This window comes from Mauremys reevesii, linkage group 11 (genome assembly GCF_016161935.1).
Source record: "Mauremys reevesii isolate NIE-2019 linkage group 11, ASM1616193v1, whole genome shotgun sequence".
Classification (NCBI taxonomy): domain Eukaryota; kingdom Metazoa; phylum Chordata; order Testudines; family Geoemydidae; genus Mauremys; species Mauremys reevesii.
The window spans coordinates 37428698-37455481 of record NC_052633.1 but is presented as its reverse complement, the minus strand read 5'-3'; the positions used below and the strand labels follow the sequence as shown (position 1 = coordinate 37455481).

At 38.8% G+C, this 26784-nt stretch overlaps 1 protein-coding gene across 4 annotated transcripts in view; it reads right to left on the bottom strand.

Annotated features, from left to right (window-relative positions):
• OLA1 (Obg like ATPase 1) overlaps window positions 1–26784 on the bottom strand; it is a 172719-nt gene that overhangs the window by 79943 nt on the left and 65992 nt on the right. The window contains exon 1 of one of the 4 annotated variants that reach the window (XM_039494386.1): window positions 5547–5678. The exons of 2 other annotated variants lie outside the window; for them this stretch is intronic. The gene's annotated coding sequence lies outside the window, so the exon portion shown is untranslated. Of the gene's footprint in view, window positions 1–5546; window positions 5679–26784 lie in introns of those variants that run through there. One more of the 4 variants, XM_039494387.1, reaches the window with a different exon arrangement.

Below are 26784 nucleotides of genomic sequence, written 5' to 3'. Positions count from 1 at the left end.
GTTGCAACATATGTCTAGAATGTGCTATCGTTCTACCTTGCTACACCCACAATTGGAAGTAGTCATCACTCCACTGGCAGAATCTTCTACCTGCTGAGACTGTTTATCAAATTCCTCTGGCCAGTTATGGGTAATTATCTGAAGACAGAAGAAATGAATCTTAGAGCCCTCTGTGCTTCCAAAACCACAGGCCCATTACAACTCCCACTGATTGTTTAATTGAGATGCTATCGCTGCACTGTCCACCAAATCTTGTTCGGAGGAGACTTCTGGTCACTGTCTTTTCTAGGATATTTATGTTAAGATGTGACACTGACCTTATCAAGTGCCACAAAATAGTGTTGATGTGGAGGGGTGACCCAGCACAATATATCATGAGTATTGCCCATTCTGTAATAATGTTACTTTTCTGAGACATCAAAAATTCCACAACCACCACTTCAGATAAATGCACAATTCCCTAGGAAAGCAAACCATATCCAAATTCTTTGAAAACACAGACTTCTCCCCTGCAGCAGCAAGGAAACACTAGAAAGTAACCAGGCCCATGGCATAATTTCCAAGTAGAAAAAAAAAAATCAGCTCTAGTCTCATTTTCAGAGGTAAGTATTCTTGTCCATCTCTTGATTTATTTTGCTTACTTCTTCTGCAGACAGAAAGACCTTCCTTTAGTCACTACAGAAATGCATCCCAGGTGATTCATCTCCTGACTGAGTTAAGGAGTTATTGTGTTTGATCACTCAATAGCCCTAGGTCCTGGAATAAATTTCAGGTAGCTCTTATTGCTGTTACTGATTATGAAAGTGATGAATCTCATATTAGCCACACATTCCGATAGTGAATTACTGATATCCTTTTTTCCTGATGGCGACTACTAACACCAACCTAATTTTGGTTAGCTTCCTTCGGTATGTGGCAAGATTAAAGGGTGCAATGTAATACTGAAAACACTGGGATTCTGGTACAAACCTTAGGTATTTATGAATGACAGTTTGCAGAAGGAAGCATTTTGATGATCCATCAGTGTACATCACAACCTCTCTTAGAGACCGATCATGAATTTTGATCTGTTCTTGTTTGCAAACTGATTCTATGTTTTTAAAACCATTAATGGTCAAGTTCTCTCCTGACTTACTCTGGGCAATAAAGTAAATTAGATGCAATTCTCACGCTCTCTCTGATTTTAAGACTATCAGTGCTATTCACAGGAAAAAGAACTATTTGGACTTTTAAGCCTTGTATCTATGCCACAAGAGCAAGAAAATATCATTTTCCTAGATATGAGGGAAAGCTGTGTATGCAGTATCCCCTCTGACACCTTAGAGACTAACCAATTTATTTGAGCATACAGCCCACCTCATCAGATGCATATAATGGAACATATAGTAAGGAGATATATATATACACATACAGAGAACATGAAAAGGTGGGAGTTGCCCTACCAACTCTAAGAGGCTTTTTTTTTTTTGTGGATACAGACTAACACAGCTGCTACTCTGAAACCTGTCCCCTCTGAATTATTGCTAGCATCTATCTTCCCATCTTAATTTTCACACAGGGATAGATGTCTCCTCTCTGGGAGGACCTAGAAAGGCTAGTATTAACCAATCTGAAGAATGCTTCCTTTAGGAAATTTGCTAGTAGCAGAAAGAAAAAGATCTGAGATTCTTCCCTTAGGCCCCAGAAAGAAGGGGGGGAAAAGGGGGGGGAGAGGGACCTATGGTGTTCATTCCATTCTGATAATTAATGCTTTATTATTGGAAACAGAGGCCTTATTTTCAGTCCTTCCCAAAAGCCCTTTGGTATCAGATGTATTGATTTTAGTTAAGTATATGGAGCCTAGGTACTACAGCAAAGGGCACATAAAAATGTAGCCAGATAGGCCATAATTTGCAATCTTGTATGCCTGAAATGAGGCATCTCTTAATTAGGAACGTAAATAAGCAGCATGATTTTCATATGTGTTGAGCATCTTCTGGAGGCTTTGACTGGATGTTTACTGACTGCTTGTTTTATAGCCTTCTCTGTTCAAAAGCAGTGTACTGTCACCCATTATTATTATTATTATTTGTATTGTGATAGCCTCAACACTGCAGAAAGATAACAAAAAGATGGTCTCTGACCCAAAGAGTTTATAACTAATCTCAATAGACAAATGAAGGGCACAAAATAAGGCATTTCCCATAGGAGCTGTACCATACAGGGCTCTAGACATGACCACATCTAGAAAGGAACAGGAAGGCAGATCTAGTCTATGGATCTCTTGTATAAACTGCTGCTGAGGTTAATCCCTCTAACCAGTCAGTCCACCGTGCTATTAATCAGCTGAAGCGTCCAAGTGATTTCCAAAGAAAGGTCCAATCTGGAAGTGACAAAGACAGATAACAGTGACAAGTCCCAGATCCAAGAGCAATCATCACAGGAATTTCATGAAACACAGATATAAGAAGTATTGTGCCAGTGAAGATGTCTGAGATATGAAACTGTGTCATCTAAATACTAGTGACAAAGAAATCCAAATAAATTAATTATCCCCAGCAGTCCCATGATAAGCAGCTGTAGTGATTCACATTCATTTGTTTAAAAACAAAAACTATGAAGACTTCAAACTGTACAACTCTGGGTTCTTATTACTTTCACCTTTATCATCCTCCTCCTCCTTCCTCCCTTTATTTTCTACATCCTCCTGTTGTCTGTCCCTATTTAGGCTGCAAGCTCTTTTATTTCAATTTTAGACAGCGCCAAGCACAATGGGGAAGGATCCTGATTGGGGCCCCTGTTGATACTGTAATAAAAATAAGTACTAATAAAAATTACATGTTAAACAAGATAGAGACTACAGAATTCTCTAGAATACTAAAAGTGAAACTCCTCAGATTGGATAAATAACTGTCCAACACCCACCCACCTGGATTTCTGAGAGGAAAGAATAAAATCATTGGCTAACAATCCTTGTCCATCCACTCCCTACATTGGGCCAGCATCAAGTCAAAAAATATTTATGGTCAATAGTACTGAAGGCTGCTGCCTGATCTGAAAGGAAGTATGTACAACTGACCTTCATCTATTGCTAGATCATCAATTAGTGACAACAGTGCAGACTCCATATTACAACTAGGGCAGAAAACATTTAAAGATATTTGACAAAGCTCTGTTTGCTGAAGCATATGATGTAAACAATATGCATAAGCCAACAAAGAGAAAATTAACTGCAATCTTGAATGTCTGAACTGAGGCAGCCCTCGTTGCAAAATTTAAAAAATTTGAAGAGAAGTTTTCAGCTTCTAAAAGGTTATTCTAACTATTTAAATTTTAAAATATTTTGAGAAATATCTTTTTTCTGTTAATGGTAGCATACTATAATAATGGCTGAACCAACTTAGTCTTCCAATACTTTAGACAAATATCAAACATTGGATTGTGCAACAAAGTACACTGAAAAATACTGCCTAGGCATTGTTTTACAATGAGAAAAATAGCATTGCAATTCTTAAAAGAAAAACTGTATTTAAAAGATTTTTTAATTGGCTTCATTGTTCTGTTATTACCATCAGTATTTTATACATTTGTACAATTTCATGGTTCTCCTTTGAATTTCTTCTAATTCTGAGCACTATGGAAGTTAGTCCAGGTAAATATAAAATACAAAGCAAGACCCGCAGTGTTCAATGCTAAAAAAATGTCTGGTTAGTTTGACTGGTGGTACTGCATGCCATTCATGATCTCACACCTTGCTTCTTGGCATTCCAAGACATCAGACCTTTTATGGAGATATTTGGCAAAGGCTACTCTGCAACGTTTTGGTTACAGTAATTAACTATTTATTAATCCTGTTGAGACACACACACACACAAAATTCATAGTAAGAGTAGTAGTGTTTCTTTCAGAATAGAACCACTTGTAAATCTCAACAGGATTAATAAATAGTTAATTACTGTAACCAAAATGTTGCAGAGTAGCCTTTGCCAAATATCCCCTCAAAAGGCCTGATGATAATTTGTAAGGTATATTTTACATAGAGTAATTGACATTAAATTACATGACTTGCTGATATCTTATGGAAGTCTGAACAAGAATACATAGAAGAGTTCTGCTTCTTTTTTTATTACTGAATGCATTTATAAAGAAGAGAGATGAGAATTAAGTAATTGTTTGCTCCTGCTATTTATTCATCACATATAGTTACCACCACTCAATTAATTGTGATGTCATTTCTGAGACCCTCAGATGAGGACAAACACCAGAAACAGATGAAATCTTAAGATTTAAGAATTCTGTTTTCAGGCAATATCCTTAGTAATCAAAATAAAGGGTAAGAACTCCATAAAATAAGAGTTTTATCTTTACAGAGAGTTTTTTGGTATTTTCTATTAGACAGCTACATGTATTTATGTAACTATGAACCAGATGCAAATCAGTGCTTACATGATATTTTGAATGTTAGCCCCTTCCCTTATTAAAAAAAACAGGTTATTCTTTCAATATTGGTTGACTTCCTAGTACAAAGGTAGTAATTACTCCTCCAGCGTATTCTTTGAATGAGGTAAAATCTCAATCGTGCTGATTTTTAAATAGTATTTAACTTGAAGAATAACTATATTCTGAAATGATGTTCAGTTGCATTCTGTAACTATCTGGCACCATCTAGTAGTCACAAGTGTCATCTTTGCCTGATCCTATTAATAGCACCTAGGTCAGCAATAATATTATATACTCCACTACCATATTCAAGAGTTTTTACATAAACTACATTGTGTGGTATTTAATCATACATCTGAACATTTTCTGAAAATGTAGGGGTAGCTGCTGACTACACCCAGCAATACCTATTTGTGCAGGGAACAATGCATTTTACTCTCCTTGAAAGAGCACAGATTGGTCACACTGGTCAATTACATAAATAATTTCAAAGTAAATTATTAAGCACTTTTGGGAAAATTCTTGGCAGCAGTTTATAAAATATATTAATTGTGCACATCTGTGTAAACAATTTCAATACACTATTTCATTTTCTCCCAAACACATAATATACCATAAGTTACCAAAGAAAAAACAGCCTTTGACTTTACTTGAGTCCTGGAATCCAGGACATTTGTCAGAACTGCATAAGCACAGCTGCTGATAGGCCCAAAAATCCTTTGAGGGCCAAAATAAGTAAAATATATTGAGGCTACTTGCAATGTTCCTGAGCTCTGATTCAATAGGAATCTTCAACTTCCAACAGTGCTAGTTCTTTAAGCTTCACAAACATGAATACACAACAACCCCCATCCTCCTACTCTGCAAAAATAAAAAAGTTAAAAGAATATAATGCTTTTGCAGTATCTAACCACAGCTTTTTAAACTAAAATGATTTTTCTCCTTTTACTTTAGATGTCAAATCCATCACGGAGCAAAATTTTGTTTTTAAAAGACTTCCTCAATGAAGCAGTTCATTTCTCTACATTTAGTTCACTGTATTTTTACAAGCACCAGACTGAGCAAACTATGATTGAGAGAAGCCATTTTATGCACATTGCTGTTGTCCCACATCATTCAGAACAAACCTTTTTAGATCGTTAACTACCACAGGAGTGCTGATTACACAGGCACCAGCAATTTCCTAACCAATGACCACCTGAACAATGATGTGTTCAGCTTCTCAGACCCTGAAGCCTTTCAAAGGTGAATCATTTCACAGTTTGGAACTAGATCTCCATAGCAACTTCCCTTTGAGGGTTTTAGAATCACCATCCAGTAATTCTATGATCATCAAGCTCAACCATTCCCAATGGTTCTTTTCACAGCAGATGGAAAAGGAAGCCTTGAAATTTTACAGTCTATTTCAAGCAATTCATCTGGCAGCCTATTAGAATTCAAAATATTTCGACCTTCAATCACAAAGCATGTTATCTAAAGCTGTGGTGATCTCAAGTCAAGACAAGCAGACGTTTTAGTCTAATCATCCATGATGAGAAGAGACTGACAAAAACTCTTAATTCAACCACCATCAAAATGCTTATTTTAACTGCATGAAAGTCTTTCAACAGGCAATGAAAACACACCACATGTACCATTTTTTATCACAACCATCCATTCAAGGGAAATATGAATTCTGAATATTGACATGGATCTTTGCACTCTCACTTTGCTTTTCAACAAATATCTGCTTCTTAAAAGTCAGTATAAATCCAGTTTTACTCTGTTATTCTCTGCAATGGCTCGAGAAACTATGGAAATAAATTGCAATTAACTTCTTAAGTCAGTTTTGTAACACTAAATAAGTGAAACTGGATCGATCAGTCATTTTTCAGGCATGTTCTAATAAATTCAATCAGCAAGGACATAACTGCCAGTTAAATTATAAACTATAGCACTGGCCAAGATTTTGAAGAAAATCTCTATTTGAATGATTCTATGGATTTTGTTGCTGTTGATGATGCTACCTATTTCCCTAATAGTTTGGGAGTTACAGTAAGATTTTTCTTTTCTTAAATGTTGCAGTCAACATTGAAATAATTATGAAGACTATCATGTGCAGAAAAGCTTTAACTTGAAAGTCTTTTAGTCTAATATCCCAGTTCAATTAATTCTACATACACACTTAACTGCAAGCTTGATTCAACTTATTTAACAAATTGCCTACTGTAAATAAGAATTTGGCAAAATTCATATTTTAAGACTTTTTCAAGCTAACATAACAAATGTTTGTTTTTTTTCTAAATACCTGTTAATACTAAGAGAACTTAAGTAAATACTTCTTATTGCTTCCAACCCGGAATACACAGCAGTAAAATGCATTTATTGAAAAAGCTTTAACTGAAACTTATCAGCACTCAGATGATTTTAAAGTTCAGAAGACAAGACATTTACAATAATTATAAACACTCATCTCTAGTAATTAACAAGACCAACAGTAACACAAGGAAAATGTTTAGTCACTTGAAAATGCCCAGAGGCCTTCATACTAGGGCGAGCAGACAGCAAGTGTGAAAAATCGGGACAAGAGGTGGAGGGGTAATAGGAGCCTATATAAGAAAAAGACCCAAAAATCAGGACATCTGGTCACCCTACTTCATACTAAAACCATGATTAACTGCAATAAGTTTGATCCCTTCATCAAAAAAACCTCAGCCCCAAAACAAAATACTAATTGGGAAATTAAGGTAATTTTACCAAATGTAAGGGTTTGTTTTTTTTTATACTTGCACTAGCAAGTTAATATTTTACTTTTTTGGAAAATACTTTTTCTCTGTGAAAAAACGTTTGTTCAGCGCTTGTAATATCCAGTTCTCAAATCAACTGCATCAATTACCCCAATTTAGGCCCTACAAGAACAGCATTTGAAATACCAATTTTTTATTAGGCCAATGAAAACAAACCTAAAATGGCTTTTTCTTTTTGGAATATATATTGAATATATTTCTGTTGAGCTTTATCATTTTCCTTCGTTTAACATGTTTTATAAACACTTGAAGAGAAGTTTAAAAACCAATCTAAAGACCATGAACAACCACTGATTCAATGAATTATTCAATGGTATTACATTGATAGATAATAATTATAATGACCATATTTTAAACATCTGTTTTTTAAAACTTTCCTGTAAAAAAAAGAAGGATCAATGTCTTCAGGGAAAAAGCTTTCATAATACAGAAATGTTTGTCTCCATATATTTTCCACATCTTTCAAAGTCAGTTCATGATCAGAGCTACACAGCTTCTTATATTAAACTTGTCTGAGATCTAAGGAGAAAAAGTATGTAAATATGACCACAAAATTTAACTAGGGATCAAGCTAGCAAATGAAAAAGTTATGCATCAACTGAAAATGTAAGCTGTTTGTTTATGGCCACATCTGATTGCTAAAATGAAACCACTAGAATCTCAGAAAAAGACATCAAGGAAAATCTCTTGGGTAGTTAAAGTACCATCTCCTGCAAAGACCAGAGTTGAAGACAATTATATGAAAAGAATATTAAAACTGCTAGCGGGTTGCAATGTTACCTCAACAGCCATATAAAGTCTTTAAAATATTCTCATAAAAGGAGCCAAAGAAATTACAGATAGTATTTCACATTATAAAAAAAGTTTGGTTCACAATATGATTCCAATTTTTGCATTTCAATGTGAAGGATATTCAAATCCATGTATTAGCGCTGTTTTATCTCATGCACATGAAACATATCCTGAATTTTTAATAATTAAAAGGCCAGGCAGCTACACAAACATTAACCACGACTTTCTGTTCAGCACCGTTAGTCAAAAATTTAATACAAGATATAAAACAATGAATAATAGATTAATTTTATCAAAAAGGCTTCTTAAAAGTTACGACAATCAATACAACAGTGCTGAATCAGGTACGCAGGCCTGCAGATATACAAATGAATTATCTACCAGTACTACAGCTATTATTGAATAAAACTGAGGATACAGAATTTTTAAAAAAATCCTTGAGACATGTCTCAATTATATGGTATGATGCAGAATTGAACTGTCAAATGTAAAATGTAAATGTAAAATTTACACTTAAAATTATTTGAAAGTCACAAATTTTCATTAGCTATTATGTGGTTATATGTAAATATGGTTAAAAATGTGTTCAGTATTTTACTAGTATCAGTTATAAATGGAAATTTTAAAATTCAGTCTGTAATTCTTAAAGTGTTAATGTATCACGTCAGACTTCTGACTTAATTTAACCATTTTGTTTCTTGAGCTTCCCTCTACCATATCCCCAAAAGCCTGATCCTAAACAGTGAGCAAATACATAACTACTGTTTAACAATCTAGAATAACCTTAAGTTTATTTCATTACATATAATCAAGCAACATACAGTAATTAAAGCACACTGAAAACAGCAGTTACTAGCTAATTAACATTACAGAAACACTTTTCTTAATGATGCAAATGACAAAGTATAGTATATATTTTGTTTTAAACTCCCCTTGTTTAGAGTCCTAGAAACTTGGCTTGAGAATTTTAAATTACATTATGGTAGAAGTCAAAATAATGTTGTAAACATTTTACACACAAAAATAAGCATTTTAGGGGATTATCCTCATCTAATTATTTTTGCAGAAGATGTGAGCAACAACCAATATAAAAACACCAACAGAAACCGGAGGTGTTCTTTGGCAAGGCTTCACACTTGAAGTCAGGCTCAGTCTTTGCAGAGTCTTTACTTAAGCGTAGTAGCTCCACCATTTCTGCAGTAGCAAGTTACTATGCTATATCATCACAGCACTTGACCTCTGACTGGGACAGCAAGCAGAGGACAGCTCCAATAGCAACTGTGCTGATCTACAGATCAGTTAGCAGGGAGAAGTAAGCCCACCAGCACCTTTTTCATTAAAGTGATACTTCAACGAGGCACTAAGCCTACTCGCTGGCCTGCAGCTTTAGATCATCAACACATTGTCTTTATCAGACAAGATTTTTTTTTAAATTAAACCACCATTTTAAAAAAAGACCAAACAGACACTGCAGATTAATTAACTTCCATGCTATTATTACACAATGTGTCCTGTGTCTTATATTCATCATTATTTATATTCTAGTAGCACCCTTGCAGGACGGCAGTCCCCACCTCAAAAAGAAGTCTCACTTTATGTTGTTAGTTTAATCTGGAAGCAACTTCTGTTTCTTTTTACCACTTGAATCTTGCCATCATTCGTTACATATGTTTATTTTGATTTTAAGTTAACCCTCTTCTCCACTTGTCAGTCATTATTTCCCATTAAAATAAATGTACTCATACTCATAACTGAATCTCCACTATAGAAATGTGTACAAAAACAGATTTTTTCTGAAGTCTGTTATTTTATGAAAGAGAGAGACATCACAACAGCCCTCTTTGTATAAATGTCACTATGCACATTCACACATACTAACATGCAGCAAAAGTCTAGAGCAGGGCAACAAGAATTATTTCTTGCTCTCAAATGCTCAAAATTCATGTTCATATTTGCTACGAAGAGTGAACAAGAAACATTTTAAGGAAAACAATAGGTTCTTGGTGAAGAAAACCTAACAGTGGCATGTTCTTGTCCCTCACATTACAGAAGAGCCTCAGACTTAAACACCAGAGTTACAGACCGATCACCTCATTTGGAAAATGCACAATCAGGCCAGAGATCAAAACACCACAAATACAATACAATACTGTGTTAAACGTAAACTACTAAAAAAAGGAAAAATGTTTTTCTTCTGCTTAGTAAAGTTTCAAAGCTGTATTAAAGTCAATGTTCAGTTTGAAAGAACCACCATAACGCTTTGTTCAGAGTTCTACTTTACTGCCTTCTTGCCTACCTTTGAGCATTTGTAGAAGATGGGATTTGGTACTGTATTTTAATAAGGACTGGATGTGCACAAACACTATAACTTAAAAAGTCAGCATTTTCAAGAAGGACCCAGAAAAGATTCTCCTCCATCCTCATTCTTTCAAATTTCTTTTGCCGTCAAGCACCCATTTCAGTCACTGGTTCCCATTTGTGGCATTTTTTGATTGAGTTTCAGTTTGTGTTTTTCCACATAATCAGTCAATCCATCCATCGGCCATGGTTTGTCCTTCCTCCCTGGAAAAATGGAGGTTCTGTCCCCCCTCAAAATTCAATCATTCTCGGAGTATGCCAGAGGAACTGTGCTATTTAGGGAGCACATGCTTGCCTCTCTCTCTCCTGGCAGATTTTGGCAATTACTGGGTGAAATTCTGGCTTCACTGAAGTCTATGTAATATTTTCACTGACTTCAATGGAACCAGAATTTCATCCAACTACTTTCAACCAACCTCCTGGCAATTTTCACTAAAAGCTTTCACATACTGTATGATAATTCTTGATTTGTAGTCATACCATTGTAAAGATGCAATAGTTTAATAAAAAACATGTTCCACTGTTTAACAATTTGCCGTCTTAGCCAATTTCCTAAACAGAGAAAACAGAATCCATTGTGCTTTCCAACATTTTCAAAACTGAAAGCATAATATGTTGGAGAAAGAGGTCAAGTTTTGGGGATGTTCAAAACCTGTGCAGCTTGGAAGAATTTACCCATATGTGTCTAATACTATCCTTCAAAAAACAGATTCAATAGAAGGTATTTTGGCAGCACAGAATAAACCTGTTAAAGTGAAGTTCTGTTTCTTTATAAGTTTATTTTTCCACACCAATTTGGCTCACCTCAAATGCCACTGTTTATAGTCCAAATCTTTCCATTTTGTTAACACTCACTTCCTGTCCACAGCACCATAATTACCTATTACATACAGAAGTGTTCTAATCTAAATGACCATGAAACAAAGGGATCATAGAAGTTTAAAGACAAACAATTCTGTTCACCTCAGTTTCTCCCTGCCATTTTGCAGGAAAGTCCCACTGTTCAGCAATTAGAATAAAAGTACATTTTGATCAACAAGAGACCACCCTTAAATAAAGAGATAAATAAATACCAATAATTTTTGTAAAGATTTGCTTTCATGGAATTATTTCCTGCAGACTGAAATGGTGTTATTCCGAAAGAGGAAGTTCTGACACACATAATGTTGCTAATTCCCATTCTGTCATGCGAATTAATGGTACATATTTTCCTTTCTGAAAACCTATATGCAATAAAGCTAAAAAAATTGCAGGGTGAAGAAAAGATGGATTACCTTTGACTAGATTGTAGCTCCTAGTGAAAAAAATCAGAACTCTGACCACGAGATCATTTTGTTTTGTGGTTTGCTGATGACTAATGTTCAAAAATGTTTTTCATGTCATTAAAATCATCTGTTCCCTACAATGTGCTTTTAGTTACCAGTTTCCAACTTTCAGCACAATATTGCTGATATTATTACAATATCCCCCACCAGCAGTGGCTTACAGTGCCATCTTGTATTCCCACAAAGTATTCTGTCTCAATTCTGCTGAGAGATCCAACTTCCATCTGGATTCCACACCCACTGTAACAAACATTTGCAAAGCCAACTTCTTTACTAGAAATGTAAAGACTTCAGCAATAATTTTAAGTTGTACCTGTGCTGCTGATTTAATAATTAAAATCCGGCAATCATTCAAATATTCTTCTTCTGCACCCACCCAAAAAATTATAAATGCCTCTTCTTGCCAACATATTGGCTTGTTCATTTGTGTGTTACTGGGTGATTTTTTTTGTTCTACTGCATACATGTTTGCATATACTAAAAGAGCCAGTCCACATAATTATGCTGTTCCAAAGCAGAAGAAACAATCATGACTTTTTAAAGCAAAGATTTAAAACTCAACCTCACTACCATTGAGGAGGAAGCTTTCCAGGTGAGTTTGGGCTTAGTCCATTAATTTAGGCCAAATTTAAAAATTTCTTTTTAAAAACAGTTTGCGTACAGACACTACTGGTTGCAAAGATAACCATCTAGATCTGAACTGATGCTGTGCAGTCTTCCTGAGTTGCCGACAGACTACTGTTTCTCATGATTACCCAGGCAGCAGCAGAATAAAATTAAGGAAAGAATGGTAAATTACAAAACCCTGTTAAGAATCACATCAGCATTACTCTGCTAATGCAAGCAAAAGCTGCAGGCAGCAACACAAGCATGCACCAACAACATTCATAGAGGAACAGCCGAAAAATCTAACGTGTAGGACAAAAGGGATAAAATAGAGAATGTAACCCTGACTTTCCTTATCCAGCAGCTAGGTTTCAGAAAGAACCCTCTCTTCCAACAGCAAGAGGACTTTCCTGTTGTCTGGTGCTTACAAGCCTGAGGAGAATGTGAAAAATGGATCCTTATACCAGCATACATTGACAGCTTCATCGTAGGAATGTCAACACCCTCCCACTTCACAGAACAGGGCCTCTGGTTAGTAGTACTGTCTCCATGGATCTCACTTGTCCCCTTACCAGACACGTTTATTAGCCAGTAATTCATGCATTTATTCCTTCAGCTAGACAGAGTCTGGTAAATTTATCAAGCCTTTCCATTTGGATAGCTATGCTGATTAGTGACATCAGAACAGTAAAGCTAATGTTGTGCCTCATTAGGGGTGAGGGATTCTGCCTAAAGTGGCAGAAGGCGGGGCCCCATCCTTCTTCTTCCCCGATGCCCAGTCCCCAGCCAAGCCGAACCTGCGCCTGTCCCTGCCCCCTGGATCTCCTGCCCAGGGCAGGTGGAGGGTCTGTGGCTCCCCACGTGGCTCTTACCCTGACTCGGACTTGGCTTCCAGCCTGGCATGGGGGCAGGGCCGAAGAGCCGCAGCTGGGCCATGGTAAGAGCTGCCCAGGTAGCGACACATCCTTCATCAGCTCTGGGCATGGAGCCCAGGGAGCAGGGACACAGGCTGGGGGCTGCTCTTTGGCACCTCCCATCCCAGGCTGGTGGACGGTCCATGTCTCCTTACAGGTGTCCGGGCCGCTCTTACCATGGGCCGAGCTCCAGTTTCCAGCCAGGCCTAGGCAGGGAAAGGAGGGGTAGGGGGCCAGGCTCAGGTGAAAAATGGACAGAACAGGCCATTCCACTTTCAGAAAGTGGGAGGGCCATGGGACCTTGCGCCCCCCCCCCCCCCATTTGGCACCCCTGTGCCTCATGATTCATAACACTTGGCAACTTGCTCAAATAATGCAGTCATCATACCTTAGTACCTACCATAACATCACACTAAACAAAGCAAGGAAGGGAATATGAATACCTAAAGCTTCTTCGGACAAGGTGGGTGACAGTCTCTTTTATTAGCCCAACTTCTGGTAAAAAAAAAAAAAAAAAAAAAAAAAAAAAGAAAGAAACTTTGAAGCTACACATATCTTCAGCTCTTCCATAAAGGTTATATTGACATTTTAAAAAAGTAACCTTATTTTTATGTTCTCTTCTACTTTAATCACTGAAACCCTGTTGATTTTCAGCAAGCATGACACTGTGTGCAGGTTGACTGGCCTATTCAGCTTGAGGGGGTACCTCTACCTTGGTAAAATGTACTCTTACTGTACTTTAGATTTTTAACAATAGCTAAAAGCAAATCTAACAGTGATACTTCAAAAGATTTCTATAAAAAAACCCACACAATTTACTTTCAGAGAGCAATTCCATTCTATTACCACTCAAAGTCATTTATCGCTAAAAAATAAGTGAAAAAACTTTTGATTTTAAATAATATCAATATATCAATGATGTTTACTTGTTTAAATAACACAGGAGAAATTAGCCATCAAAAATTTAAGTTTGATTTATTCTTTATTTCCAGATACATAAAAGTTTACCTATGTAGATAATCTATTATCCTATTACTTGAAATTATGCACTGTAAATAATGCATAATTATTATGAAAAGCAACAGAGTCCTGTGGCACCTTATAGACTAACAGACATATTGGAGCACAAGCTTTTGTGGGTGAATACTCACTTCGTTAGATGACAAAGTAGGTATTCACCCACGAAAGCTTATGCTCCAAAACGTCTGTTAATCTATAAGGTGCCACAGGACTCTTTGTCGCTTTTTATAGATCCAGACTAACACGGCTACCCCTCTGATAATTATTATGAAGGCATTCTTCAAATACAATCAGAAAGGCTTTCTTTAAACACTTGATTAAATTTAAGGCTAGACTCAGCCACTTTTATTTCCGCTGAGTAGTATCTGACTGCAAATAATTCCACTGAAATAGTTAACACCAGATGAGTAAAAATGGCAGAATCAGGCTCTTAAGAATATTAAAAGTACTTGAAGTATTTTCTGGATATCTGTTTTTTATACATATTTCAGAACAAAAATATTGTTAAAATGTAGTTAAGGTTGAAAGTATGCCTCGACAACTTACAGGTAAAAGTTATAGGGATGTTGCAGTTATCCCAAAAATCAAGAGTTATAAAAACTGTCTTTTAAAGATATCAGTTTAATCTACTCTTAGAACACAAACACTAAAATATACTAATAATCATATCATGATTACATAACACTACAGGAGAGGGAAGACTGTTTGGGTGCCATAAGTGTGCATTTTCATATTTGAAAATCTTTGGATTTCTTTTAAGTGTAACTTTAACTTTGAATTTCCTGGGTTTATACCTTTTGTGAAGTAACTGCAACATCCCTTAAACTATTTTTTTACCTGTAAATTACTCTCAACCTTAACTCCATGTTGCCTTTGAATTTCCTTAGAGTGGTTTTTCTCCCCCCCCATCCCCATTAAAAATGTCTCACACAAACACTCAACAAGAAACCCCAAGAGAAAGATACTATACATGTCCAATGATTTTAATATGTACAATAGCAACCTTATTTTTTTAATTTTAATAGTAGATTCATTGGTACATCACAGCACCACTAAGTGGTCAGATCACACTGTCCAATTAAGTTAGGTTTACATCTGCTTTGCTTCACTAGAGCAGCATAATGCAGATTAAATTCATTGGTGCATTTGGCCCTTAATTTGCAATCTGCTTGTCTAGAGGGATAGGTTAGTGAGACCAGTGCTGGGAAAGGAAGTGAATAGCACTCTATATGCATTTCAATGTCTCTGCACTTCAAGTGGTCCTGACTCAGTTTCTCCAGCATTAGGAGCAGACACAGCAGAGCCAAGAGCCTTTAAAACACAGATCCCCAAGGTAGTATGCAGCCACAGAACCTTTAAAGCTGGGCCAACCAATCTACCAATAAGAGTTTGACATGTCTCCAGTCTCCCTTATACCACCAACTTATCAGAATCAATATAGCTGTTGCATGCAAGTTAGCTGTTGAAATTTAGGGCTTGTCTCCACTTACCGGGTGATCAACGCACGGCAATCAATTCACCAGGGGTCGATGAAGACCCACTAAATTGACCACTGATCGCTCTCCCATTGGCTCTGGTACTCCACCGGAACGAGACGCATAAGGTAAGTTGCTGGAAGAACTTCTCCCATTGACCCAGCGTGGTGTAGACACCGCAATAAGTCGACCTAAGGTATGTCAACTCCAGCTACGTGAGTTGTGTAACTTAGGTCGACTTAGCCCCGTAGCGTAGACCTGCCCTTACCTGAGCTATTGAGTTGGCTTTGTCTGTAGCCTATATTACCATAACAATCTGATACAACAATTAGTAATAATTTGTCTTAATTACAACCTAATTTCTTCAAATACAGCTTATGCTTAAACAACGAGGAGTCTTTATGACACCTTAGAGACTAACAAATTTATTTGGGCATAAGCTTTCATGGGCTAGAGCCCACTTCATCAGATGCATGAAGTGAAAAATATAGGAGCAGGTATAAATACATGAAAGGATGGGGGTTGCTTTACCACATGTGAGTTGAGTCTAATTAGATAAATCAATTAACAGCAGGATACCAAGGGAGGAAAAATAACTTTTAAAGTGGTAAGAGTGTGGCCCATTACAGACAGTTGACAAGAAGGTGAGAGTAACAGTAGAGAGAAATTAGTAATACGGAAATTAAGTTTAGGTTTTGTAATGACCCAACCACTCCCAGTCTTTACTCAGGCCTAATTTGATGGTATCCAGCTTGCCAATTAATTCCACTTCTGCAGTTTCTAATTGGAGTCTGTTTTTGAAGGTTTTTTGTTTGTTTGTTTGTTTTTGTTAAAGAATTGCCACTTTTAGGTCTGTTATTGAGTGACCAGAGAGATTGAATTGTTCTACTGGTTTTTGAATGTTATGATTTCTGATGTCAGATTTGTGTCCATTTATTCTTTCGCGTAGAGACTGTCCGGTTTGGCCAATGTATATGGCAGAGGGGCATTGCTGGCACATGATGGCATTTATCACATTGGTAGATGTGCAGGTGAACAAGCCCCAGATGGTGTGGCTGATGTGGTTAGGTCCTATGATGGTGTCCCTTGAATAGATATGTGGACAGACTTGGCACCGGGGTTTGGTTCCTGGGTTGGTGTTTTTATTGTGTGGTGTGTGGTTGCTGGCGAGTATTTGCTTCAGGTTGGGGGGCTGTCTGTAGGCGAGGACTGGCCTGTCTCCCAAGGTCTGAGAGAGTGAGGGATCGTCCTTCAGGATGGGTTGTAGAACCTTAATGATGCGCTGGAGAGGTTTTAGTTTGGGACTGTAGGTGACAGCTACTAGTGTTCTGTTACTTTCTTTGTTGGGCCTGTCTTGTAGGAGGGGACTTCTCAGCACCCTTCTGGCTCTGTCAATCTGTTTCTTCACTTCACCAGGTGAGTATTGCAGTTTTAAGAACTGCAATCTTGACAGAGATTCTGTAGGTGTTTGTCTCTGTCTGAGGGAACGGAGCAAATGAGGTTGTATCTTAGAGCTTGGCTGTAGACAATGGATCATGTGATGTGGTCTGGATGAAAGCTGGAGGTAACTATAGCGGTCAGTAGGTTTCCGGTATAGGGTGCTGTTTATGTGACCATCACTTATGAGCACTGTAGTGTCTAGGAAGTGGACCTCTTGTGCGGACTGGTCCAGGCTGAGGTTGATGGTAGGGTGGAAATCATTGAAATCTTGGTGGAATTCCTCAAGGGCCTCCTTCCCATGGGTCCAAATGATGACGATGTCATCAATGTAGCGTAAGTAGAGTAGGGGCATAAGGATTCGAGAGCTGAGGAAGCTTTGTTCTAAGTCAGCCATAAAAATGTTGGCATACTGAGGGGCCATGCAGGTACCCATAGCAGTTCCGCTGACTTGAAGATATAAATTGTCCCCAAATCTGAAATAGTTGCAGGTGAAGACAAAAAGTCACGAAGTTCAGCCACCAGGTTTGCCATGATTGTATCAGGGACGCTATTTCTGATGGCTTGTAGTCCATCTTTGTGTGGAATGTTGGTGTAGAGGGCTTCTGCATCCATAGTGGCTAGGATGGTGTTTTCTGGAAGATCACCAAAGGATTGTAGTTTCCTCAGGAAGTCAGTGGTGTCTCGAAGATAGCTAGGAGTGCTGGTAGTGTAGGGCATGAGGAGAGAGTCTACATAGCCAGATAATCCTGCTGTCAGGGTGCCAACGCCTGAGATGAAGGGGCGTCCAGGATTCCCAGGCTTATGGATTTTGGGCAGCAGGTAGAATACCACTTAGTCGGGGTTCTAGGGGTGTGTCAGTGTAAATTTGTTCCTGTGCTTCTTTAGGGCGTTTCTTGAGCAGATGTAGTTTCTTTTGATAATTCTCAGTGTGGTCAGAGGGTAATGGCCTGTAGAATGGGGTGTCAGAGTTGTCTAGAAGCCTCTTGTTCATACTCCGACATATTCATGATTACAGCACCTCCTTTATCAGCCTTTTTGATATGATGTCAGAGTTGTTTCTGAGAATGTGGATGGCGTTGTGTTCTGCACGGCTGAGGTTATGGGGCAAGTGATGCTGCTTCTCCACAACTTCAGCTCATGCACGTTAACAGAAGCACTCTATGCAGAAGTGCTGTCTGTTGTTTCGACCTTCAGGAGGAGTCCACAGAGAATCCTTCTTTTTGTAGTGTTGGTAGGAAGCTTCCTGTGTGTTAGTGGGGGGGGGGGGGGGGGCAGAGTTCAGTGGTTTGAGCAGGCCAATGCTCAATCCTTGAGGGGGGCCATTTAGGGATCTGGGGCAAAAATCTGTCAGGGACAGTACTTGGTCCTGCTGTAAAGGCAGGAGACTAAACTCAATGACTTTTCAAGGTCCCTTCCAGTTCTATGAGATAGGTATATCTCCATATAATCAGTGGTGTGTTGGAAATATTCCTTGAGTCAGAGACATCAAAAGTAGGATTCTAGGTCACCACAAAACTGTATCATGTTTGTGGGGGCGGTGGGGCCCTTGGGGCATGTAGGAGTTTAGATAGTTTACAGAGGAAAAAGGACATTAGAGATGAAAAGTGTGTGTTGTGAATGGCTTGTCTAGTTTTTGTAAAGTCCAGCCATGAGGGATTTTGTGTGGAAGGTTGTTTTTTTTAAGAGAGTTTCTAGTTTTGAGAGTTCATTCTTAATCTTCTCTTGTTTGCTGTATAGAAAGTTGATCAGGTGGTTCCACAATTTCTTTGAGCGTGTGTGGCACAATCTCTCACTACAGTCTGTGTGGTATGTTGATTGTAATGGATTTTTTACCTTCAGTCCTTTTGGTATTATGTCCATTTGTTTATGAGTTCAATCCCTGAGGAACCCATTTAAGGAACTGAGGTAAAAATCTGCCTGGGGATTGGTCCTGCTTTGAGCAGGGGTTGGACTAGATGACCTCCTGAGGTCCCTTCCAACCCTAATATTCTATGATTCTATTAAAAAAAAGTCTCGACAGACACCACATTTCTTAAGCAGTTTAACTCATTTAACTCAAACAAAACAATGGGTTTTCTTGTAAATTCTCTGAAAATTCAAAGCGTTCTGTAATTTTGGGGAGGATACCTTATTATTCATACCTATCTATGAAATTCATTATCTCTGCCTTAACATAAGCAAAACTGAAATCAATCTAATTACAAAATCATATAGATACCACATGTACACACAAATTCACTCGCATTATCTATTAATTTTAAATGCAAAGACCTGTACACAATGGGATTAGGAAAAATGCAGAGATAAGGTAAGATCTTTGGGACAGTGACAGTCATTTACTATATGTTTGTACACACCCTACCACAACAGTGCCCTGACCTGTTTGGTCTCTAGGTGCTACCACAATATAACGGTTTAATAACAGTGGAGTATGAGATGAACAATGCATAGTTATATAATGTGTTCAAATGGAACTGTCTCCTGAGGTCTGGATCTCTTTGATGTAAGATTTTCTCCTCTTGCAAGCCTATTATATGCCTTTAATTCACAATTTTTAGAAATGTAGGAACTTTTAAACAAGCATAAAAAAGCATCCAATAGTAGCAAAAACAACAACAAAAAAAACACCCTCACACACACACCCTCTTCCCAAGACTACTCAAGGCAAAAGAGATTTGTCACATTAAACAGTAGTCAATAGCTGCACACAATCAGTAAACAAATTCAGCTTGGGGAGGGGGGGTGGAGAGACGACTACATCACCATTTAGTGGTTGCAATTTAGATTATTCTAGCGTGTAATACTTTAATTGTATAAAACAAAGCTGATGTCACAAACACAAAAGAACTTCTTGCAAAGCAAGCACCACAAGTAATTTTTATGCTGCCACTGATGGCTGACAAGTGATGAGCACTTAGTTGAATTTACACACTTATGCATCTAAGGCAACAGGTGGCTTGTAAAAAGAACACACTGAAAAGAGCTTTTTAACTCTTCATGATCAACATTTTTATAATATGCTTTGTCAGAAGGACCAGCTATAGTCTTTTTACAGCTAAAAAACCTCAACATATTAACTAAAAATATACACAATACAGTAAAGTAAATTCACTTGTATTGCAGTAGGCACCTAAAGGCCCCAATCAGGATCAAGGCCTCACCAAGGAGTTGTACAAACATGTAGGAAGGCACAACAATTACCCAAAAAATACTGAAATACAATAGATTAAAACAATTTAGACTACAGTAGCACATGTTCTGTACAACTGAACTTTAGTTCCATAATTCATCCTATAATATTAGATCATTTCTGTTGATTTTTCTTTTTTCTAAAGTTATTTTAAATATGACAACTGAATATTACAATATATTATGGCGGAAATCCTTAACTACAGAGCTCTTTGTTTCACTGTTTGATACAAAGATGTCAAAGATATGATCGTCATGTAGAAAAAATACTGCAGTCCAAAAAACAGTGTTGTTAGTTTAAACATAACACATTGTAAAAGCACAGAATTTTTCGAAGGACAACATTGCACAGGACTCAAAATAATGCTTTTCTGAATTTCCATTTAACTGTAGAATATTCCCAGACAAAAACTAAAGTTAAAATAGAGTTATGATTGGCTGTATGTATCTGTAATTCAGGTTATAAAATTACAGGGATGTTAAAATTATCACAAAACCTAGCATTATAAATGCATGAAATTCAGAATTGAAGTTAAATTTAAAAGAAATCGAAACATATAAAAGGTACAGAAATGCACAGTTTAACTCAGCCCTGTAGTGACACCATGATAATATTATAATTAAGGTATTTTAGTTTTTGTGGTCTCAGATTACACTGTTTAAAAATATTAGATTTTTTTCCCCTTTCATCTCCACCTCACTGCATCAATTCTAATGATTTGAAGCTATAGAATATCAACCTTAACTTTTTTTTTTTATTTAACTTTTATGGCCATATTCACTGGTATATTCTAACTCAGTGATACTCAGGAGCCGCAAGTGGCTCTTTAATGTGCCTCCTGCAGCTCATGATATTAAAACATTGTGTGATTTAATTAATAACTAATCTAAGTTAGTAACCAATCAGGATGCTTTTACTATGTTATTAAGCAACTGTAGAATACTTGGTCGGTCATTTTGCTGTGAGAATAATATAGAGTAAATGGAAAAATAGTTACCCACTTTTTTGTAACTTGTTTGAGATGTGTTGCTCATGTCCATTCTATTCTAGGTGTGCGCACGCCCACATGCGTGGTCGTCAGAGATTTTTCCCTTTGTGGTATCCATAGGGATGGCCCGTGGAACCCACTTGAGTGCTGCGCCCATGCACTAGTATATCAGGCACCGCTAGCCCTACACCTTCTCAGTTCCTTCTTGCCGACAACTGAGAGGGGCAGGAGGGCAGGTAATGGAGTGGACATGAGCAACACATCTCGAAGAACAACAGTTATGAAAAGGAGGGGAAACCATTTTTTCTTCCTGCTGCTTGTCAAGTCCATTCTAGGTGACTCACAAGCAGTATCAATGGAGGTGGGCTTGGAGTTCAGTCTTGCAGCTCTGCTCTGTCAAAGCCAGCGTCATCTGTAATGGACAATACTGGTGTAGTGTGTCAGAACCTGCACCACCTTGCCTTTCAGGTGGGGCAAGAAAGCCTGGTAGGCCAGGCGAACTGTCCTGAGCTCCCTGACATTGCTATGGAGGGTGAGATCGTCCTGCAGCCAGCAACCCTGGGTGCTCAGAACCCAGGTGGGCTCCCCAGCCCAGATCCAAAGCATCGGAGACCAGGGTGAGTGATGGAGACAAAGTCGTGAAGGGAACTCTCTGCAGCACCAACTTGGGGTCCAACCACCAATGCAGTGATGACAGGACGTGGTTCAGTACCCTGACCATCCGGTGCCTGTTGGGAATATAAACCGAGGCCAGCCACGCTTGCAGAGGCCATAGATGGAGCCGAGCATGAGTGATCACATACATGCCCAAGGTCACAGCTGACAAGTGGAGCAACTGGGACTCCCCATGCGTTGCAGTAAGGCCACTGCACAGGCCACTAACCTGGCTGCCACTGCACTGATGCTGTCACTATGGTCTCTGTTGCCCAGTCGCACTGTTGGGGTCTAGATGAGAGGCTAACCTGTCCTTCAGTACCGGAGAAACTGCCTTCCGGAGATCATGGAGGGGCCGTGGATACTTGGATCTGCTTAGAGACTACAGATAACGCTGACTGGTGGCCAGTACGAGAGGACTGGTATGGTGGCGTGGAGACCAGTGTCAGTGCTGGGGGACCGGAGGCGGGACGGAGAACACTCCCATGGCATGGGTGACCCAAATCAGTGTCGAGACAGCAGGAAGGCAATCGGTACAGATAGTAAGGGTACCCACACCTCTCGGTAATCCACGTCAACACAATGGGGACCGTGATCGCTGTGCTGGTGACTTATGGCGAGCACCAGACAATTTCAGCGGTGTCTCCGGTGACTGGCAGCATCGAGGTGGAGAGCATATCATTGTCTCAGGGATCGGCAGTACTCCACTGCTCCCTGAGGAGCTTTATCGGCTGATTTGCTCTCTTGGGGAGCCTTTGCCAAAACCTGCTGCCCCTGCTGCATCTGTAGCCTTTGCTCCCTCAATGCTAGAGGAGCACGTGAGGGCATCGGTGCCAGCAGGGGAGTTGGTCCGATACCACTAACAGGAGTCTGAGGAGGACCTTTCACAGGGCTAATGGCCCCAATGGGAGAAGGCCAACTGCGTGGCTCTGGGGTAGACAAACGGCCCGAGGCTGCCACATGGCTCTTTTTCCCAGCGCCGGGGGGACATGTTTCTTGGCCTTCTTTTTCGATACCGGTGACACTTATGAAGTGTTACCCTCTATCAAAATGGCCACCATCTTTCATTGTTTGAGAATGAAAAAAACAACCATCTTTGATAAGAGCAGCCTACGGCATCAATTCTATTGAACAACAAAGGTAGACAGGAGTACTTCTTAAAATAGCCACCTATCTGAACAAGTTATGATATCAGTTCTGCTGACAATGGGAAAGGGCCACTATTTAGAGAAAGGGCAGTTATACATGGAATTTTCTAGTCCAGGAGTAGGCAACCTATAGCACACGTGCCAAAGGCGACATGCAAGTTGATTTTCAGTGGCACTCAGACTGCCCAGGTCCTGGCCACTGGTCTGGGGGGCTCTGCATTTTAATTTAATTTTAAATGAAGCTTCTTAAACATCTTAAACCCCTTATTTACTTTACATACAACAATAGTTTAGATATATTTTAGACTTATAGAAAGAGACCTTCTAAAAACGTTAAAATGTATTACTGGCATGCGAAACCTTAAATCAGAGTGAATAAATGAAGACTCAGCACACCACTTCTGAAAGGTTGCCAATCCCTGTTCTAGTCTAACAGAACATTCATAAGCACTTGAAGAAAAAAACTTTTAATTATGAAAGAAAATGAAAAAAAAAACAACCCCAAACCATTAATTCCCACCTCACACACAAATTTAGCTTATGCCAAAAAAAAAAAAAAAAAAAGTGAATTTTAACCATAATGACAGTTTGAGGTATATATGTAATTTGTTACTAAGATTACGGAGATAAAGAAATTATGAGACAGAGTGCTAAAATTTCAAAGAATCCATTTTTAATCATTTGAATTCAAACAAATTTGTGAATTGCCAGGAAATTCATTTGGTACTCTAAAAGTAAGTGCTGAAAATTGGAGTTGAATCCATGCTTTAAGTGCAAATCCAAGGTGCTTCCATAATGTACTTTGGGGAAGGGGAAGAGAGGGAGACAATAAGAGCAACTGAAAGGTTACTTACTAGTAAGTTTTGTTCACTGAGAGCCAGTTCTGTGCATTGACACGTGTGGGTTGGGACCCCCTTATATCAACTCCATGGAACCTCTACCAAAGCCATGTCTATCAGGGCTGTGCTTGCACTTACTGACATCAGCAGTCCACACTGGAATGTGCGTAAAGAAGTGCAGCCCCAGTCACCTCAGTTCCTTCTCCTGAACCACAGAATCTCATTATTCAGAGAAAACTGAGGTACAGTGGAAAGTGGGTAAGAAGTACCAATGCACCAAAAAAAGGTGACTCTCAAAGAACAGCTACCAGTAAGTAGCCTTTTCTTCTTTGAAGGATTCTGTGCATTCCCACCTGGGGGAAAAGTAACAAGCAGTATCACCTACAATGGACAGTGGTCCAAGAAGGTCTTTTATAAAAGAACTGAAACACTGCTTCCCCAATTCTAGCATCTGAGCAGGAGGCTAGGTCTAATGCACAGCGCTTAGTAAACAGTGTGAACTGAATTGCATGTGACTGCTCTACATCTCTCTCCTAGAAGCTTTTGTCTTATAATGCTACCAAGGCAGCAGCAGGTCATGTGGAATGGGACTTAATTTCAGCCAGGAAGGGAACCTTACCCTTAGACTAGCAAATGTGAATGCATGAAGCGATCCTCTAGACAGCCTCCAAACAGAAATAGTTCTCGGTATCTCTTATCTAATGTTATTTTAATAATGTTAGATTTATGGAAGATCTTAATCTTTCTAAGTAGAAAGAGAAAACTCTCCTTATACCATGTCTGTGAAGGTGGGCTTCAAAGTGGGAGCAAGATTATGGGAAGAAGACTGAGAAAGACATTGACTGGTTGAAGTGGAAGTCCTCACCACTGCAGGATGAAATTTTGGGCAAGGATAAAGGGACACCTTATTGTGTATAATGATATAAGCTGTGTCTGCCACCAAAGACAGCAACTCTCTAATCTTTCTAGCTGAGGTAACAGCTTTAAGGAATTCGGTCTGATACGAGATAGTCCAGCCTAACAAGCTCAACTGGAGTCTCCATGAGCTTCATTAATGCTAACAATATTCATTTCAATATGGCTAAATGTAAAGTTATACATTGGGGAACAAAATTTATGCCATGCTTACAGGGTGGGGAACTTTATCCTGAGAAGCAGCGACTCCAAAGACGCTCTGATGGATAATCAGCTGAACAGGAGGCTACAAGGACGCACGCAATCCTTAGATATGTCAATAGGGAAATCCTGAACAGGAGTAGGAGACATGGTTACCACTGCACCTAGCAATGGTCTGACAGCTGCTAGAATACAGTGTCGAGTTCTGGTGCCCCACAATTCAAGAAGGATGTTGATAAATTGGAGAAGGTTCAGAGAAGAGCCACAATAATGATTAAAAATTAAAAAAGATTCCTAATGAGATATGAGAAAATCAATCTATTAGCTTAACAAAAAGAAGGTTAAGGGAGGTGCCATGATCACTCTACTCTATAAGAAACTACCTGGGGATCAAATATTTGATAATGGGCTCTTAAACCTAGCAAAGATATAACAAGAGCCGATGGCTAGAAGTTGAAGCTAGACAAATTCAGACAGCAAATATGATGTAATCCTTTCAATCAGTGGACCATTTTACTAAGGTCTTGGTAAATTCTCCATCACTGGCAATTTTTATGCTTTTCTTACAAGATATACTCTAGTTCAAACTGGAATTATTTCAGGGAAGTTCCATTGTCTGCGTTATGCCAGAGATCAAACTAGATACGGGGTTCTCAAACTGGGGGTCGCGAGCTGACAGCCCTGAGCTCCCACCATGAGCAGGGCTGACAGTCTCCAGCCCAGCTCCACTCCCAATCCCGCTCAGCCTCCAAAGAAAAGTGCCAAATAGATGTTCGCCCAGGGCACCATTTTCCCTAAAGCCAGTCTGAGAATGCGAAAACATTAGTGGACTTGATTGTTCAGCAGCTGAAGAGATGCATTATATGCAGACCGATCAGAACACTCAGATTGGCCAAAGAAAAATTTATAAATTTAACAGTCAGACACTCAGGCAGGGGCAGCACTAGGAAGCTTGCTGGGGCTATATCCACCCCAAACTTTGTCTTAGTTCCCACCGTAGCCACCCCTCCCAAGGCAAAGGTCAAATGTTACACAGAAGTAAGGGTGGCACTCTCCGGCCACCCAGCTCTGAAGGCAGCGCCTGCTGCCAGCAGCAGCGCAGAAGTAAGGGTGGCAAGGGGCACTAGTAAGTCTGATGTGAAAAATGTTATTGACAAAAGTTTCTTCGTGCCTCTGCCCCAGCATTTAAACAGTAACTATTTAAAAAATAGCTTTTCTGCTTATAACAATAATTCAATAAAAATGTGTTATAGACTTAATTTAAAAGCAGAGGGGAAAAAAGGTAAATTCATTTTAAACAATAGGGTTATAAATTTAGCATTTAAAATCGTGTTAAATGTAAAAAATGTGTTTTTTATTTATAAGGAGGGGGTAACACTCCGACAGCTTGCTGTGTGAAAAGGGTCGCCAATACAAAAAATTTGAGAACCACTGGACTAGATGATCCGAGAAGTCCCCTCTGGCCTTAGAATCTACAAATAGTCCAAATCCCACAGTCAGAAGAATGCTGACATGGTCTTTCCGAAATCAGGTAACTATGGTATAGGAAAACACACTGAATTCATTAACAGATTACTGGTATGCTGCAACTGCAGCTAAATGAACTTTTAGGGACGAAATGCACAAACCTTTAAAGTATAGTATATGACCTAGGACCACAGATATAGGGATGGGCTCTGGGATAGGCCATCTATCCCACAAGCTTCCACTTCTA